We start from the raw sequence: 19,337 nt of genomic DNA, 5'->3' as shown, positions 1-19,337 counted from the left end.
GCGCATGATGAGCTGTTGAGGAAATTTGCCACTGGGCTCGAGTGCCACCCTGTCTTCCAGGTCTATGACTAAGACATCATCTCCAGCTCCTCAGCAAGACGCAAAGACAACTTGGCTGGAGCTGCTGTGGGCGTGCATGTCAATCTACAACATCCATGCCTTTTAACTGCGCAATGTATGGATGCCAAAATCATCACACCCATTCGTGTGACAACCGTCTTCCTTTAGATTCCACCTTGTACTTGTTTTGCCCCTAACTATGTTGAAGGTGTGTAGTGAATGTTTACTTGTTATGACATACAGTATATAGATCCTGTGAGTCTAATGATGTGTCTGTGTATGTGTGTAAGAAATAGTATGTCCCTAGTGTGGGGGCAATTGCGTGTGGATTATCGTTCCATATATGTATCACGTGATTCCACTTACACAGCTGCTAATTTTCTCCCGGCGTAGGTTTTACGAAGTAGAAACTGAGATATCAGCCTTGTATGGCCTACATTTATTAACCTGATCCATAATATGACATTATTGCATCATCTGTCCACCCAACATTTCGGAAGCCCTAAGGCACTTGTAACTGAGGTGACAGACGGGATATTTGTGTGTGTGTGTGTGTGTGTATGTGTTTATGTGTGCACATGGGCATATGTGTGTGTAGGCCCTTGTGTACAAGCTGGAAGCACAGCACAAGTTGTGTTTGAATTGATGGCCAATCGTTGCGCTTTTGCTTGTCCATATGTTTCAGCCCGCAGCTACATCCACCATCTGTTCCTGTATGATGCTAATTCTGCTCTCCTGTCAAAATCGACTGTATTCCCCACTGTCTACCGTTGCCTGCTTTGTTGTTGGGGATTGCTGTAGTAAATTCACACACTTGTTACCAGGCCACTTCTTAGCTTCTGTAAGCAGTGTTGGTGGTTAAAGTTAATGGTGTGTTATGGGGCAGATGTAAAGGCCTCAGGTTCAGCAACACTGTCTGTCAAAGATATTGTGGATAATCACTCAAAACAAGGATGTTTACACACTACTCCGAGGGGGTGAGGACTGGTAAACTGAGCAGTTGCTTGTGTAAGTCGAGAGAGTGAAAGGCGATACAATATGTGTAGGATGTACTGTTATATAGGTGTGCATTAGGCAATGTACAATAATAATCCACAAGGTATGGACCAATAAAGACAAATTAACACACTACTGCACTGGGCCTGCAGAGAAATGAAAGGCCAAAATCTTATATCTAAAATTATTTAAATAACTTAAACATTTGACCACTGCGTCTCAATATGTAGAGAATATCAACTCTCTATTCATATACAGGGTGCAGTTTGGGATGCTGCAGCATACTGACAGATGTTTCTATTGTTTTGTCTATCACATTTATATTAGATATGCTAGGCTAAAATGCAACACTTTCATAGTGGTGACACTCATAACGGAAGTGACAGACAGTATTTTATACAGTATATGTTGCCTTGGTTGGTTCACATACAGTATTGTTGTAAGAATATGTTTAATGCATGAAACAGTGGAAATCAGAGGTGTTTGTTATATTCTATATTAAGTTAGACTGTGCTGTTGTACTTACAACAAGGCTGTACCACAGGCAAAAACTGAAGCTGTGATAAAATGTGCCATCTCATTTTCTCTAGTGTGTTTGTAGTCTGTTGAACAAGCTGTTAGCCCTGTTTTCACCACTCAGTGTGCTGTAATGTAGCATTTACTTGGATGCTTATTTTAACTGAACGAACATGTAGCAATTATTAAAATTATAATAAAGAGAAATAGAGTCGTACATTTAGTGAACTAATTCACAGATGTCAGTCATACTGCAGTGTGTATTGAAAGTTTGTTAGCATTAGTCACTAAAAGTTACAGCTCATACTAGACCAAGTACTGAACTGAGGAATGGTTGTATTTTATGACTTTTTGATGTTTCATTTTATTTTAAACGCAAGATTCTGTTCTCCTTAAATTAAATATGAGTGTGATGTTGACTGGCAACACTATCTTTTGCCCAGTGACAGCTGGGTTCAGTGGCTCCAGAACCCCCTCTACCTTTAATAGGCTTTAAGCAGTTGAAATAATGGATGGATGGGTGGCTCTTATGAGGGTTAATCAGTGTTTGTTCATCTACTGTTATGTGGAATTTGAATTATTTATGATATTCTTTAATTGATTTCTCGTCATTGTTTAACACTTGTCACTTTCATTAGTCTTAAAAACCTGCAAAGAAATTGAGAGGTACCTAACCTGGCTGCAGACAAAACAGTTCCGTCATGGGCAACTTTTAAACTCAACTAGATGTTGTCAACTAAGACGTTTTTCTAAGCCTTACCACTTAATCTCATTTTCAGCTCAAGGTCCAGCTTCTGCTGAAATTAACAACTAACTAATTTCCTACTTCCTGATAACATCAGTAGTTTGTCATCATTCTGCGTGACCGGATTCTCCAGATCAAAGATCAGAGTGTTGATGTCACAGTAGTGTTTCAAAGCGATTTAAACCTGACAGAGCTCTAGAGAAGTACTAAGAGAATAAATACTAATACTAAAAGTCTAATACTATGAAGTAGCATTAGTTCCATTATCCTACTTGATGAGTGACATTCAGCAACTTACCAACATACTGTACCTAAGCCATGAAAGCTTTCATAGTCACTGTATTTTTTACAACTAGTAAACCATCTGTGTTACACAACTGTAAGGATTTCCTGACTTACATTAGGGGACACATTTTGATGTGACACATTGGGCTGGGGTTGGGGGGAATAATTAAAACAACACATGGTGTTGCTTGCACAATCCTGCCTTCCCTTAGAGTTCAGCAAAGCTGTCATGCAACCAATGCTGCATTTTTGTGTTGTACATGCACCTGATGATTGTGTTTAAAGGTAAAGATAGAGACACTCTTTTGCTTGAAAGTGGAACAGCATTTGTTGGAGGCATCGAGGGGTAAGCTGAGAGAGAAAAATAAAGACAGAAGGAAGAGAAATGGGTGATTGAGACAAAAACAGATGAGGGGAGAGTTGAGTGTGTCCTGTCTGATAAACAGGAACATGGCTCATCATTACAGGCAGCACCAGGGGAGCACTGTAGCCCATCTACCATCTAATACATACTAATGCTCTCACTGCGCTGTGCAACCACCATCAAAGCCACAGGACATGGACATGGCATGTGCACTATATAGTGCTGTTACTGAAACACAGGAGTACGGTAAATCAAAAAAGGGTTTCACAGGTGGACTACAGTTACAGTGTGAAACATAATTGTAGATGATTTGCCAGTGAACAGTAAATCCACAGCCGAATTGAAAGTCGAAGCTATGCCTGCAGGTGCCTAAAGCTCCTGCCCGCATCATTTTGTCAAATCAGGCGCTAAATGTCCATGTAATATGAATTTACAGTTTTCAAATCTGTTTCAGATGTATGAACATCATTAAAAGCAAATGGGTTGGATTTCCTCCTGTACAATATGCTACCATCCATCAAATGCTCATTTTTGCCACCCTGGATCACATTTTGGCTCTGTTGCAGTTGCCCTATTTTTCTTTCTCTTTTTCCTCATTAACCCCTAAAAATCAGGATGTTTCAAACAGGTTTAATTCCCTAGTTATTAGGTTTGACACTCAGTGAGACCTACTATTGCCCGTGATTTAACATTTTACTTTTTACTTGTGTGTGTAAGGTAGGGTTGTCTGTGGTGTCAACAGTGAATGTTCAACATTTTACACTTAAGTGCAGCCATGCATATTGGCCTAGGATAGTCTTTCTGAATCAGTGGGCAGAACCGGAGTGATGTTTTCAACGAGTGTTAAAACCGGGCCGCTTGGCTGAGATACAGGTTTGTAGTAGAGCAACACAGAGACAGGAGGAAGAAGAGCAGGGAGATGGGGGTTAGGGGTTGCATGCAAGTGACCTCTTCAATATACCTTGTGAAAATGTGGCCTTTCACTATCACTGCATTCCTGTGTGCATCTGTCCAAATGTATTTTTGTTCAACGACTCTGGAGTACACACGGTCCTGATATGCTGTCAGATCTATTGGGCTGATTGGTTGCACTGTTGTACAACAGAATAGACTGCGCATCCAGCATTTCCTATATGCTAAAATAAAAACACATGCATGGGTGCTTTTCCCCTACCTCAGCAACAATCGGTATGGAAACGTCTCCACCTATCAAAGTAGTGTGTGTGTGCACAAGTGCATGTTTGTCTCAGTGCATCAAACCAATGAAGAGAAGAATAACCCAATTATAAAGACAGTCTGCCTCACAGACATACACTGTAGAAAGAAGTGTGTGTATGTGTGTGTGTAGGAGACAAACAAAGACAAGCACAGTGAGGGAGAGTGATATTTGATGAAAAGAACACAACAAAAAAGGGGGAGAAATCATGAGCCTTGAATGAATGAATACAGAGTGAATAGGGTGCGTGCTGAACAAAAGTGAGCTGGTTAAAACACAAACCAAGTCTAGAATTTTTTAATGTGAGGAGAAGTCAAATATTGAAATACTGGGATTTATTTAAATGAGGAATCCTGATGGTGGTGCTGCAGTGTGCACGCCTTGGTTTATGTACAAAGTACCTCTCCTTCTGCAATTTTTTTAGCAAAAGGGGGGAGGAAAAGGGAGGGAAATGTGGCCCTGAACCTGACAATTTGGAGGATGCGGTTGCATAGCAACAGACAGCAGCTGAGTACCTAGAAGAAAAAAAAAGCATGGCTATTTGGCTTGTTAAATATTCTCTGCCTGCCAGGACAGCACTCAAAGCCAAATGCGTTTCCATAGAACCAGATTTTTAAAATCACATAAGGTGGAAGCTGAACACAAACCAACACTTCATCTGTTTTCTCTCCAAACTATGACTTTATTGACATTTTTATCTGTGGAATATCAAACATGAACATGAAAACAGTGCATCTACTTTATTTAAACAAAAAAGGCATTGCGTCTTTAAAAGGTGGCAAGTTGCGGATAATATAATATTCAATAAAACAAAGAGACAAATATCCAGTCACATTTTTCATTGTCCAGGTAGGCACATATTGCATGCCCATGATATCTAATAAGCCTATGCACAATGGGGAATTAGCATTTAAAATGTCATTTGTGTGTTTGTGAGCTTATAACATGCGGCAGGGATCAAAGTCGAGGTGTTTTGTCATATTACAGATAAACACAGAGCAATTTCCTCTTGAATTTATTAACATTTTAGATGTGAATCCTCAATCCGTGAGCACTCATAGACGCATATGTCTTGTGCATACTTCTGTGCAGGTTGGGCGTTTTTAATAAAGCAATAAGCTGCAGAAGTTGTTTGTTGTCTCTAAAGCCACCTATAGATTAAAATAAATAAAAAAGTAAGAGGAGATTCCCTCCTCAAAGGACAAACAAGATTCTCTTTTATTGAAAAGCTTTATTATACAAAACCCATACATTACCTTAAAATGAATAATACATCAACCCCCGGCCTTTTTTTTTTTTTTTTTTTTTTTGCTTAATCAAGTTTGTGTTGGATCCATACTAACCCTGAAAATCAAAGCCCCGCTCTTTCACAAGCTTTTGCCAACTTTGCAGCCTCCACTATCTCCAGCCGTGGTTATTAAGGATTCTTCTGCACATGAATAAGATGATGTTGCTTCGGGATATATTGTAAGTGACTGCTGTTGATCTCGCCACCAGTGTTTCTCACAGAGCTGTGAATAATAGATAGGAAAGCTAACCAGATATAATATGTCTCTCATTGAGGACGTAGCTCCTAGTGCGAGTTGGGTCTGATAGAATGCTAACAAGCAGCAATTTTTTATTTTTTTTTTGCAAAGCCGCAGAATGTTCCCTTTTCTGTTGGCTCTCATGCATTTATTAATAACAGAGTTCCTTTCAAAACATCTCCTCTGGATAAGATGGATAACACGTTCGTCTTATCATACCCTCACTCACACAAACACAAGCGCGCAGTGTATCGTACTGACAGTGATGAGCTGTGAAATCGGATGGGAGAGCTGGAGCGCGGCTTTGTAGCTTTTCAACAATTTGGGTCACAGAATAGATTATCGCCCCACACATGTCAGTCTGACACTGATAGATACACACAATCTCACACCACTTATAAATTACACATGCTTCATGAAAATTAATACACTGTTTAAAATGGTAAATGATCATTCTGAAGAGTGATGATCTGAACTGTACGCACAGCTGTTTCTCTTTTTGCTGTATAAACCTTCAGCATCTACTGGTATATGTTTTTTTATTTTAGACGAACTTTCTAAATATCCATATCTGAGTAGGAGTTAATTTACTTGTCTGGGTTTTGGTTGTGTATTCAAAAAATGGACAGCATGTGTTTTTGTGTATATTAAATGGTACAGTTTTGAATTTTCAGCTCTTAGAGCACTGAGGCCATATCAAAAGGAACCTATAGAAAATTAAAGACAGGCAGCTCTGTCGCCTGGCAGAGGCACTCTACTGTGAAGAATTCACAGTGTTTGAAGTCAATGACAGCTTTTAGGGATTTGTTTGAGACTCAAGCCATCTCTTTTCCCATCCTCACATATAAAGCTGAGTATTTTGCGTATGTGTTTTTGGATATGTCTAAAGGAGGCCCTGGGGCAATAATTTGTACTTAGGCACCTATTGACCCCTGTTATATGTCCCTAGACACCCCAGACACCTCTAGAACTGAAATATTTAGTTGAATCTTCAAATATTATTGATAGAAAATTTATTGGAAAAAAATTTGATATTTGATTGGTCCGCTGAGTAATTTCATTTTTGGGTTATTGAATCACTGTCAATAACCCAAAAATGACAATGTAAATATTTTGTTGATATTATACTTTATTTAACCTTTATTTACCCAGTCAAAAAAGACCAGTTGAGATAATATAATCTCTTTTTCAATGGTGACTTTGCAAGAAGACGGCAAGTTTAAAAATGAATGTTAATCACACAACTATTAAGACAAAAATACAGGACGATTAAGTAAGTAAGAAATCAAACGAACCAGGTTATAGAGCAGTCCTGTAACCAGGGTTTGTTATAAATTTCAATGAAGAATGATATAGAGGATCAACTTTAGCCAGAAATGAAGTAAAGGCAAAACCATAGACAATGTTACCACAGTCAAGCTTCAACAGAAACAAACTAGAACCAAAAGTTTACGAGCAGAATATGAAAAACATGACTTAAGCCTGGAAAGGAAACCAAGTGTGAATTTAATTTTTTTACATAATGACTCAATATGGTATTTAAAATTGAGAGATCTGTCCAACCAAAAGCCAAGATATTTGTATGAACCTACAACCTCAAATTATATGAATACCTTTATGGTTTTAATAGAGATGGATGGTGTTTTAGCTTGACTTGGTGAAAATATCATGGCTTTTGTTTTATTTGCATTTAAAAGCAATTAATAGTCAATAAGAGAATGCTGTAATAAGTTAAACAAATGTTTTTAACATAAAAAAAAGCAGTGGGCCTAGAATGGAATGCTGAGGTATTCCCTTTGATAAGACAGCAGGATCAGAAATTATGTTACCCATCCTGACAAACTTTACACAGTTACTTAAATAGCTCTGAAACAAGTTGACAGCATCAGCACCAAGATCACGCTTCACAAAGATGTTCAGCAAAAGGGTATGATCAAACGTATCAAAGGCTTTTTTTACATATATGAACAGAGATACACCATAGTGATGTTCATCAAATGCGCACCTAATGTCATCCAAAACTTGGATCACTCACAGTACTATCCAGATCTAAAACCAGACTAAAAAGGGTTCATAATACTGCAAGTGTCCAGATCTGGTTTCAACTGATCGGACATAAGAGATTCAAACATTTTGACAAGTGCAGAGAGGTTCGAAATAGGTCTATAAATATTCAGATCCGACAGATCCCCAGATTCAAGCAAAGGTTTGACATAGGCTTGCTTCCACAGTACAGGCCATTGACCCATTGACTTACCAGTTCAGTTACTGGTTTTATAACAATTGTTGCAGCCAGTGTAAGAATGTTTTAATGTATTGTTATTTAACTTCAATCAGTTAAATAACTAATACATTGTTCAACACTGCAGGGTCAATGAATGATGAGTTTGCTCTGTAACACCCAAAGGACTGTTTAGTAATTTTTACTTCATTTTACAAATTTTTATGTCGCGAGAAGGTTTTTTTAAATACTGTCCCAAATGGCATTCATGAATACTGCTTCAAGTGGCACAGGGCATGCTGGGACCACTGATTTCATTTGATTTCTTGGTGTTTGTATGAAGGCTGATGTACACTGGGAGTTTTTCAAAGGCATGGCCTCTGCCAGCATGGGAGGTGGGGCAGCAGGCTTGGGGGTACAAATCCTGACTTCTATGGACTTTTTCTTCCATATTTGGAAGGTCTGGAACCAGAATAACCAGTGCCTGCTCACTCTTCCAGAAACCGTAGACAAGTTTTACCAGCCTTGAGATTGTGTTTGACTAGTCAGTGACACTGCAAACTTTGATTTATAGTCCAGCCTTTTTTGGACATGGCCTATTGCCTAAGGACAAAAATTTGACCCTGGGTTATCTGAAATGTCGGTAAGGTTCCTTAGTTTCTGGAAAAAGTATTGGGGTGGCAATAGAAATCGCAAAAAAACAAAATCTTGTGCTTCTGTATTTTCTGGTGACTCCGTTTCTTTCTGCAACTTTCCAAAACTTTCCAGATAGCCCTGTATTCAAATTGTATCAATCCATAAATGGACTTCCATTTAGGGTCTTTACTGTACCCAAACAAAGTAGACAGTCACGCATGTGTTTCTTTATTACTTATGGCTCATTGCTCTGTTTGGCCCACCAGAACAGAGTGGAATCAAGGAAAAGTGGGCCTTACAAAAAGGAGCTAAAACAAACGGTTTTATACATATCCCTGTTCTACTGAGGCAGTTCCTGGGTTGTTTTATCTTTGGAAAATTGGTTCTTCAATTGGTTGGCTGGTCTACAACCAAGAACCGACCAAATAAAAAAAAAATTCATATATCATTTCTTTGATTTTTATAACTGTAATATTAGATACCAGCGCAGTCAATGCTAGTTAGATAGCTAAAAGCAAAGGCTAATAAAGGCCAATATTATTATCATGCTATTACTACCATAAAACAATTCCCAAGAGGTTTGCAAGTTAAACCAGCTCTGAACTGGCCCCACCACCAGCCCAGCATTAGCACCAACTTAACACTGGTTGAAAAAGGGGAAGAGGTAGTGCACAAAGGACCATTGCAAGAAAAAAAGTAGTTTTAAGAATTGTAATGGAATCATCTTAATCCATTTCAGCAGAGCTCTGAAATAAAAATATAAACTCGAAAAAATGCACAGGATGATTTCTTTGTTGATGACATTTGTAACATGCTGTACATAACATCCAGTTTGTTGTTAGTGCCATAAATGCTGTACCATAATTTATTTGTCACAAAGAATGTTTAACCACTTTGTTATATGTTGACTGTTTGAAGAGCAATCTTCAGATCTATTGGCATATCCTTTCTGGTTCATGCAGCATGGCTTAGAGGCGAAGCTGTGCGTCTTATGTGAAGGTGACAGACAGGAAGTCCGCCCCTCTCGCCCCCACATACATCACCTCCTCTCCGTTTGGTGCACATCAAAGGGATTAGCATCCTATTTCTCAGGTAAAACAAGCAACATCAGTGGCGTCCTGTTAAAGATTTGCCTGGTGTTATGCATAAACCACAGGCTGCTGAGCTGTTTGTGCAGCCTTTTGTGAGTTAAACACTTCAACCTCAATCGATGTTCGGGGAACATGCGAAGCCTTTATAGATTCACCTTCCCCTCCCACAAAACGAGGGGATGTACGCTCATCTTGATGGATGCAATTCTAGGGAGAAAAGATGGAGAAAACGTGACAGAGAGAGAGGAAGAAGGAGGGAAAAGTAGCGAAGATGACGGTTTCCTCCCACTGGATTTGTCTGCAGCTGGTGGGAGGAAGAAAAAAAAGGAAACATCTTTGAAGAGAATATGTTTCCTGTTGTTTTGTTTTTTTTCTTTCTTTTTGTCCTTCTTTCTTTCTTTCTCCTTTGTTCATCGATCCTTCTATATTTTTACTCCCTTTTCCTTTCTATTTTACCTTTTTGATTATTTGCTTCTCTCTTTCTTCCTGTGTTTCCTCCCATTGATGTCATTCCTTGATATATAATGCTTCCTTTACTTTTTTCAGCTCCTTTTCCCTTCCTCCTTTTACGCTTCTTTCTTTTCTGTTTTCCAGTTTTTCTTCTTTCCTTTTTGCCTATCCTCCCCCTTTTTTTTCTTTTGTCTGTTTCTAACTGCCTTTCTTCTTTGCTTTCTGTAAACAAGATTTCACAATAAAAGTCAATAAACATCAGCCCAGTTCATTAGCATTTAACTGTCATGACCATTACAACTACAGAGCCTGAAAAAGCCTTATCAGTGTTTTCCCTTATTCCTGCTGATATCAGCTTCCCCCCTCTATCACCACACACGAACACAGACAAACACACACACACTCTCACACACACACACACACTCACACAGTAACCTACACACACAAACACTGTTATCTCTGCTATCTGGTGTTTAGCCAACTCAGGGCTAATCCAGTGTGAACCCACTCCCTGGCTTGAGTTCAGCAGTTTGCAAACAGATTTGGAGAACACACACACACACACACACACACAGTCAGGGACACTGGCCCTGGAGCAGGGAACATCACGCTCCAGTAATGTGATGCTGAGGCAACATTGGGGTTCAGTATCGTGGCATTAACATAAATGTGCATCTCAGTGCGAGAAAGAGGAAACATGCAAACATTTAAAGCTGTCTGCATGTGATGGCTGTCTGATCATTCCTTCACTGAACTTGTCTAATTTAAATACTTTTTTTACAGATAAATGTTTCAGACTGACAATGTTTGGAACCAAATAACTTCATTACAGTACACTTCCAGCAAAACTGGTAAAGAAAAAGACCTAAAAATTTGGTTGTATTCTTGTTGTTGAAAAAAGTGGCACTTTTGTGAAAGACTTCCGATAAAAATTAAGAGAGATAAGTTAAATTGTCTAATCTGAAATGTATGTTGTGCGAAAACACTGTTTAAAAAGCCTATTATGAGAGAGAGAGTGGAGCAATATCAGGCAAACTGCTTAAAATGTCAGCAAACAGGTTCGTGGTAGTTTTTACACTGTGGACAGATGCTAAGTCCTGCTGAAAAACAAAACCAGCGTCCCCATACAGCAGAATCTCCTCGTAGATGCTGCTTTGACTTTGGACTTGATAAAATCTGTGGCCCAACACCAGCAGATGATATGGCACCGCAAGTTATCATTGACGTAGGAAGATTCACAAACCGGACTTAAAGCAACTTAGGTTACGTATGTACGTCTCCACTTTTCCTCTTAACTCTTGAACCATTATTTCTCAAAGGGCGACTTTGGTCCACTGAGCAGGTCCAGTACTTTTTCTTCTTACCCCATTTAAGATGAATTTGATCATTCTGGTTCAGGAGTGGTTTGATACTACGAATGCAACACTTGTGACCCATTTCCTGATGTTTGTGTGGGGGCTATTGATGCCCTGCCTCACTCCACTCCCTGTGAAGCTCTCCCAAGTTTAATTGGCTTTGTTTGACAAGCGTAAGCCTGCCATCATCCCTGTTGCTTGTGCAACTTTTTCCTACCACACTTTTTCCTTCCAGCCAGATTTCCACGAATAGGCTTCAAACAGCTCTCTGCAAACAGTCAGTCCTTTCAAGATGACCTTTTGTGACTGACCCTGCTTATAGAGGGTGTTGATGATTGTCCTCTAAACTGTCAAGTCAGCAGTCCTCCACATGATTGTAGTTATGTCTGCTCAACTAAGCAGAAAGAAACACTATTTATAATGTATGAGGAGTAATTTACTTAAAGTAAAGAAAATATTCCTCTGGATTTCTGATTTTATGACCTGTAAGGCTTAATCATCAGCATCAAAACAAAAAAGCTTGAAATATTTCACTCTGTGCAATTTAAAGTTTTACTTTTTTTAATTAAATTACGAAAACACATTCACAATATTTTAAATTTAGATGCAAATGTACATCAAATTTTACTTAATTTGGCTCTAAAACCCCTTTAAATCAAAATATTGCAACAGAAAGTAAATGACACTTCAACTTAATCTATAGTGTGCATTTTTGGCTGCATGCCAGCGATTTATGCAGAGTCTTGTGGAGTCTAGGCTTATATTGAATCTATTTAGAATGTAACTATAATCTTATTTTTTTATTTGCATTGATTTAATTAACTTTGATAGAAGGACTAGCAATCAAATTACATGTCTGTAGTAAATAGAACATTGCTTGTCTAATGTTTTTTTTAATTAATTGTATGTTGTACGATCATTGCTGACCAGCAGTATCCGAAGTTAAAAGACGAGTGGTTAGTTAGTTGACGATTGGTTGAGTTAGTTCTGCCTTTGATTGATTCAACACCATTGCTATTATGTTTTCTGTTGCTCTTGTGTGTAATGTGTCGAATAGTTATAAACTGATAGTGGATAATACATCTGCAGTCTGCTTCTGTCTGATGGAAACCACAAACCATGAACTGGCCTCACTACACTCTGAGTCAACAGAACAGCCCCAGGGCTCCATTCTCACCTGTCTATGACTAGGCCATTTTGCACAAGCAGCTTTTTTTTAATGAGCTACTGCTGTGAATTGCAGCCATACAGGTTGAGAGTTACCTTAGAGCAGCTTGGTTAGTTTCCAACAAGCCTACACAAACATGACTTGACTCTTTAAAGCATAACATTTCTACAGCCTAGAATCCCCCTTTTAAAAAATGTTTTACTAACTTGGCTTGTTTCCTTCATGGATCTGTTCCCACATGTTATAAAATAACATTTGCCTTTTTCAGCAGTTTTGTACAAACAGAGACTTATATGATGAGGGGGGAAAAAATGACCATTGTGTCATCTAAGAAATTTCAACATTTCACTCACTCAGTTCTATAGATTGATGAAGGAGAAAACAGAATTTAAAGACAGACGCTAGACTGTGTGACTAATTAGGATGGATGTGTTTTCAGTGCCAAGCAGCACTGTTGATATGGTTTTTAATTTTCCTACTTTCCTCTATATTCTGCAGTCTGCAGCCTTTCTGTCTCTGGTTTTCTCTAGAGATCGGGTTAGATAAGACTGCCTGGGCTATAAAAGCAACAGAGAGCCTCGGGAGAAGAGTCTGACATGTAGAAACATTCTGCGAGTTCGGAGGCAAAAAAATAGAATGCGCTGTTCTCCGCAAATAATCCCACACACACACAAACATATATATACTGTATGTGGGAGACAAACACAGACAACCTATTTTTTGGCTCCTGTTTGATCCTTCCTCTCCTTGTCTCCTTCACCACTTCTTTTCTGTTTCTATAAAGTTTCTATTCGTGGAATCCCTCAAGGCCTTTGTATTGTATTATTATTATTGTCCAGTCAGTCGGGGCCAATGTGAACTGGTTGGATGCTTCTAAGTACACATACGGCACACACACTCGCACGCACACTCACACACACACATACACACACATATGTATGTTAATTGTCATCAGAAAACTGTTTATTACACCTGTTCGCTCTGTGTGCCAGCAGTCTGCTGTTACTGTACATACAGTTCCACACCGTTGACTCAGTGTTGTGTAACAAACAGACAGATTCAATCCACATTGCTTTGCTTGTGCTGGCACCCATACAGCCCTGCAGTGGTGGAAATAATAAGCAGCATAATGCCCTTCTCTCAGAACTTTGGAGAAGCACCTTCAAAAAAATAACTTAATCTTAATGTAAACAACATTTATTCTATCATGGGTGCTTAGTTTTGGATTCAGCCATATAAAGTTTCATTAATTTTTTTTCATTATTAGATTTAAACCCACTTGATTAACAAAATCGTTATGTGACGTTCATTCGAAAAAGAAGGTGAAACTTTCACCACAAATATACTGCTTTTAAGAAGATGACATTATGACTAATGACATTAGTCATAATGTCATTAGTCAGTTAGTTATTATGACTAATGACGTTACCACTAGTGAGACTACAATTGCTGATGTTTACAATAGTGATCCTATAACTAATGACATTACAGCTGGTGACGACACGACTAATACATTTACAGATAGTGACATTACAACTAGTGATGCTATAATAGATAATTTCAGAAGTGGTGGTGTTTTACAATAATAATGTAGATAGTGCCCTGCTGAGAAACTACAAACCATCTTAAGCTGGGTTATGTTTTTTTTTGCTTCGTTTTTTCAGTAGGGTGAGGCTACAGCTGGTCATGCTAAAAGACAACCATCTTACGGTAAACAGAAACTGAACAGATCATTTTGTATTTGCAGAACATGAATATGAGCATCATATACATACCAGTAAACAAAGCTGCAAATGCTTGATTGTTCAGGGTGCATCCCAACACCATGGTCAGTCGCTGGCTCTTTGTTATCCCACCTCTCTGATATTCACTCCATGTGTCAGTAGGGAATGTCTACAGAAACCATGAAACAAACGCAGATCAGTTGCCTTTCATAAGAGCAGGATGGTCTTTAGAAATCACAGACAAATCATTGCAAATCACTAACCCCGACCCCTCCCAGCGAAACAAGTGTCATTTGGAGGATAAACTAGTTCATTTTAATTTCTATCAGATGACCTCTGGGGTAGCTCTTCTAAAGTGTGAACTTGCTCAACACTGTCCGTTGAAACTTACACTACTTCCACTGAAAACTGCGTGTCTCTTGTCTTATTCCAAAGTCCAAATTCCAAAATCTCGATAGTAAACGAGTACAATGGCCTAATTCTGTATTAAAAAGGGAGATTTATAGATAGATACAGGGCAATGCTGTGGTGAAGTGGTTAATACTGCAGCTAAAAGGTCCCTGGTTTGAAACTACTGTAGCTGCCAGCTGCGGCCTTTCTGTGTGGAGTTGTATGTTCCTCACATGCTTGCGTGGGTTTCCTCCGGGTACTCCAGTTTTCCCCCACAGTCCAAAGACATGCATGTTAGGTTAACTGCTGATTCCAAATTGCTTGTAGGTGTGAATGTGAGCATGAATGGTTGTCTGTCTGTGTATGTGTCTCTACTTTGGCCCTGAGATAGACTGGAAACCTGTCCAGGGTGTACCCCGCCACTCTCTACCACACATGTGCACACACACACACACACACACACACACACACACACACACACACACACACACACACACGACAGGAAATCAGCCCAAAGGAACTGACCACAAGCCACCTCTCTAAGGGTTCTCCTGTCATGTCAGTGATGCTACATTGCTAGCGTCAGTGACCAACACTCAGACGCTAATCAATGCAATACACTCTGGGCATTGCTAGGGGATGACCCATATGGGTACCAGTGTGACATACAGTGCACACAGGCAGGCGTGCACACACACACACACTCATATACACCTCCTCAGACAGCTTACCGATTACGCATCATAACACAGCTGATTTGTCCCATGGGTTGACACTTGCTGTCCAATCCAATCATATTACTCTTCTCAGCCAACCCAGCGGTGTGTGTTTGTCTATGCCCAGGTGTTTACATGCTTTGGGTTCATCTAGACATTGCTGTAGTGTTTCCAGTAACATAATTTGTCACTGGTTGTGAAGTGTTCAGAAAAGAAAAAGAGCCAAAGGCAACAGGATAGAAGACAGTGTGTCATGGATTTCAACAGAGTAGCACAGCATTTTGTTCTGAGAAAGAGGTCATGCTGGGCAGTACTTAGAAATCTATGGGAGACATTGACGGAACACTCCTGGCCCTAGATACATCTGTTCTCACAAACAGTACTGTGCCTGAAGCTATTTAAGCCATTCTGATGATATACCGTGGCTTCAAATCCAAATAAAGCCATCACAAACAGTGTCAAATTTCCCAACAAAACACTTTTCTAGAGCTTTGCATGATGAATCCCCCTGAAGTCAAGCTGGCCTTGTCCCAACAGATTTTTTATGACCTCTAGAGCACAGAAACACTAAACTCCCTCAGTGAAATAAACTGCTTGTTTGCCTGTAAACTCTCCATTTAAAACATCTGTGGGCCAAACCGCACTCCTCCACTGCCTTCAGATGGCTGTTATTTGTGATGGCTGAGACACAGCATGAAAGGGTCTAGGGGTTTAAGGCAGCTACTAGTTTGGATGTGATATGAGAAGGACATTAAGACAAAAGACAGAGAGGAAAACAGGCAAAACTTAAAAGCCAATGTAAAGCACACCCTGTAGTTATGATTAAATTGTGAGATTTACTGTAGGGGAACCATGCTCAGAGCCAGGGATGTATGTGTAGCTGTAAGATATATGCCAGATGGACCTGGACACTCTTCTGAATTTGCCCTGTGCTATTTTGGGAGTTCAGGAAGAAAACAGTCTGTCTTGGCAAGTGTGCGTAAGTACACTGGTGTAAGCAGCAGGTCCCTGTACATATGGGGAAGTATAGGGTCTGGCACACCCTTACTGTGGTGACCCACTTCTTTTCTGCATCTGGACCTTATAACTCCCCTCTCAAGCAGTAATGGGAAAGAGATCTAGAAAGTGACATCTCTATCTGTCTCAGCCTGAACTGACACTGAAACTTGGCGGCAGCAGTATGAAGTTTCATCCGTAATCAGGCATTAAAGGGAGAGTGCCAAGTGAGACGAGGAAGACATTCCTCACCATGCTCTATAGAAACATACGGTTAGAATATGGACCGAGGTGGTTTTTAAAGCTACTCTTGTTTTTGCAATTTAAGTGGGTGGTTTACATTTATACAAATGGAAAGAACTCAGAGCTCTTTCAACCCATCCAGAATAAAATTGCACCATTGTTTAGTTTTGAGTGGACTGAGGTTACATGTTGCTATTTTGTAATTCAAACATGTCATTCATTTTTAACATGAGGGTTTTCTTAAAGATACACTCCCAGTTTTTGAAGTAGCATCTAACAGAACCTTGAAATCCCTGAATCTTCCTAAAGTGGTGTTGTTGATTTTCATAGTTGTAGTCTATATGCTATTTTTTTGTGTTTTACAGTCAAAAACACTGGATGAAAACTGTGCAAATGTATTTTAGACACAAAGTTAGATACAAAGACGTCAGGGTTAGGTGTTGGCACTAAAAGAGATGGTTAAGTGGTTGAAGTTAGCCTTAATGACCATTTCTTTAATGTCACATGACATGTGTTATGTGTTTAACATTGGAACCAAATTCTAGTTTCCTGGAAAACAAAGAAATATTTTGGAATTTTAAAAATTACTGTAAACACTGTAGATATGCCAGAGCCAGGAGGCAATTAGTTTAGCTTAGCATAAAGATTACAAACAATGGAATACAGCTAGCTTTTCTCATTTCAGAATTTGGAGCTTGTCATTTTTTTGAGCTAAGATACCATATATAAAATTAAACTGTGTAATGCAGTTGGTGCAATGGGCTCCTCCATTTCTTATGGCTGAAACACACAGAGCCGGCATCAAAGAACTTTGTTAGAAAGAAGGCAACGTAACATGGCGCAACAGTCAGCATTCCTGGCCCAAAAAGGGGCACTTGAACACACCACAAAGACCACAGTCGCCTCATTACCAAGCAATATCTTTTCTGCTAAATCAGACATGAATGTAAAAATGACAGGCTATGGTGTTACAAGCAGTTATTGCCAGGTGATGTGATACAGTAAGTCTTTTGACCTCTGTAGAATGGGCAGACACGTTTGTGTTTTTGTTTTTTTGATTGCCAGAAATCTCCTCAGCAAACCAATTCCACAGCCAAAGCCCAGGGGTTAGTCCTTCATAGATAACCTGTGCAGAGTGGCAGCTCCATGATAAATTAGGTGGGTTTCAGAGAGCAAACCTAAACTAAACCTGTAAATGCCTCAACCATCTTAAATTTTCAACTTTCTGTGTGAGGTGCTGACCTTACTAGGTCACACTGAGCCAGCTGGATTTTATTGTACCTTCTAATATACTCGTCATTTTTTCTCTAAATCCCTCAGATGTTCAGGATAAGACACTGGTAGTGTGGCTGAAGTATTTTGCTTTAGAGGCTGACTTCAACTGCCACATAGAGTCCTGGGGGAGCCACACTAACGTTAGACTAACCTATTGGTATTGATCCTTGTTTAGTGTCAATCCCGTCACTGGGGAGTAATGATCTCACACAACTTGTCAAATACACACATCAGAGCTTTGCAGTAATAGACACAATCAGGTTTTTAAGGAGGCAGTTACACATTCCATGAACATACACACACACAAACGCACCTGCATTGACACACACATTTCACAAAACGTTTTCTGTCTGAGACTCTGTTGCACTGAAAAACACGACCAATACGCTGAGTTGGGCTGATACAGCCACAACAACTGAACATGAGATGCCAAACACACACACACATACTGTACATCCTCCTCCACCTCTTCTCCTCCGCCTCCTCCTCCTCGTTGCACAGCCGAAAGCCAGAGCAGACTGATAAGCAGGCAGCCAGAGACGGACTAATCCTCCCACAGTGAGAGACGTTTCGGTTGGTGTATGATGAAAATCGAGCTGAAATGACAGAGAAAGAGAGGGAGAGGATGAAAGACGCATAGGGAAGAGATGAGAGTCGAAAGGGGAGAAGTGAGGCGACGATAAAAATTAGCAAAACGATGAAGACAAAAAGGGATTTTTTTGAATCGTTATTAGTATGAAAGGAGGGTTTGGAGTAAGTTAGAAGTTAGATCCACCAAGTTTATTTTACTCTGTCCTTTGTTCTCTATTCTCAAACCCAGCTTCCTATTAATGTTGTTCCATAATTATGCTCTTTTTTAAAGTACATTTTTCTATTTTACAAGCCTCTGCACCCATTTGCCTGCTTACATGTCTCTCTATCATGCCCAACCTCTCTCTCTCTCTCTCTCTCTCTGTGCACCCCCCACCCCCACCCTACATCCCTCACTCTCTCTGCATCTCTCCTGCAGTCTGACTGAAGCTGATGTAGGTCAGTGTGTCTGGAGCTTGTCTGGAGCTGCAAAGAGCCTCAGAGCTCCACGCCTGGTCCTCATCGACCCCTGCAGCAGCTGCCTCCGTGCCTGAGCTGAGGACCATGCTCTCTGTGCTACGTGAGGACTGAACCTGCTCGCCTGACCTGACCTGCCTGGAGGAGGATATGCCTGCAAAGAAAGAGGAGGAGGAGTTGAGGGTGGAGGTGGGGTGGGGGTGGTTGCAGAGTGATATGGATTGTCTGTGTACAGTTGAAAGCTTTTAGTCAGTGCCTGTTGTTTGCATGTGGATGTAATGCATAGATGTGTGTATATGTGTGTGTGTGTATGTATG

At 39.9% G+C, this 19,337-nt stretch overlaps 1 long non-coding RNA gene across 1 annotated transcript; it reads right to left on the bottom strand.

The window, feature by feature from the left end:
• Positions 1–276: 276 nt before the first annotated feature.
• LOC137128779 (uncharacterized) lies at positions 277–18,887 on the bottom strand. Its single transcript, XR_010914644.1, has 3 exons — positions 18,440–18,887; positions 14,405–14,522; positions 277–9,863 (listed from the first exon to the last, which is right to left on the bottom strand). It is a non-coding gene; the product is annotated as an uncharacterized lncRNA (long non-coding RNA).
• Positions 18,888–19,337: the final 450 nt, after the last annotated feature.

Source organism: Channa argus, chromosome 1, assembly GCF_033026475.1.
Source record: "Channa argus isolate prfri chromosome 1, Channa argus male v1.0, whole genome shotgun sequence".
In the NCBI taxonomy this organism is placed as follows: domain Eukaryota; kingdom Metazoa; phylum Chordata; class Actinopteri; order Anabantiformes; family Channidae; genus Channa; species Channa argus.
Note: the sequence above shows the minus strand (reverse complement) of the source record. Positions and strands in the feature narration are given on the sequence as shown.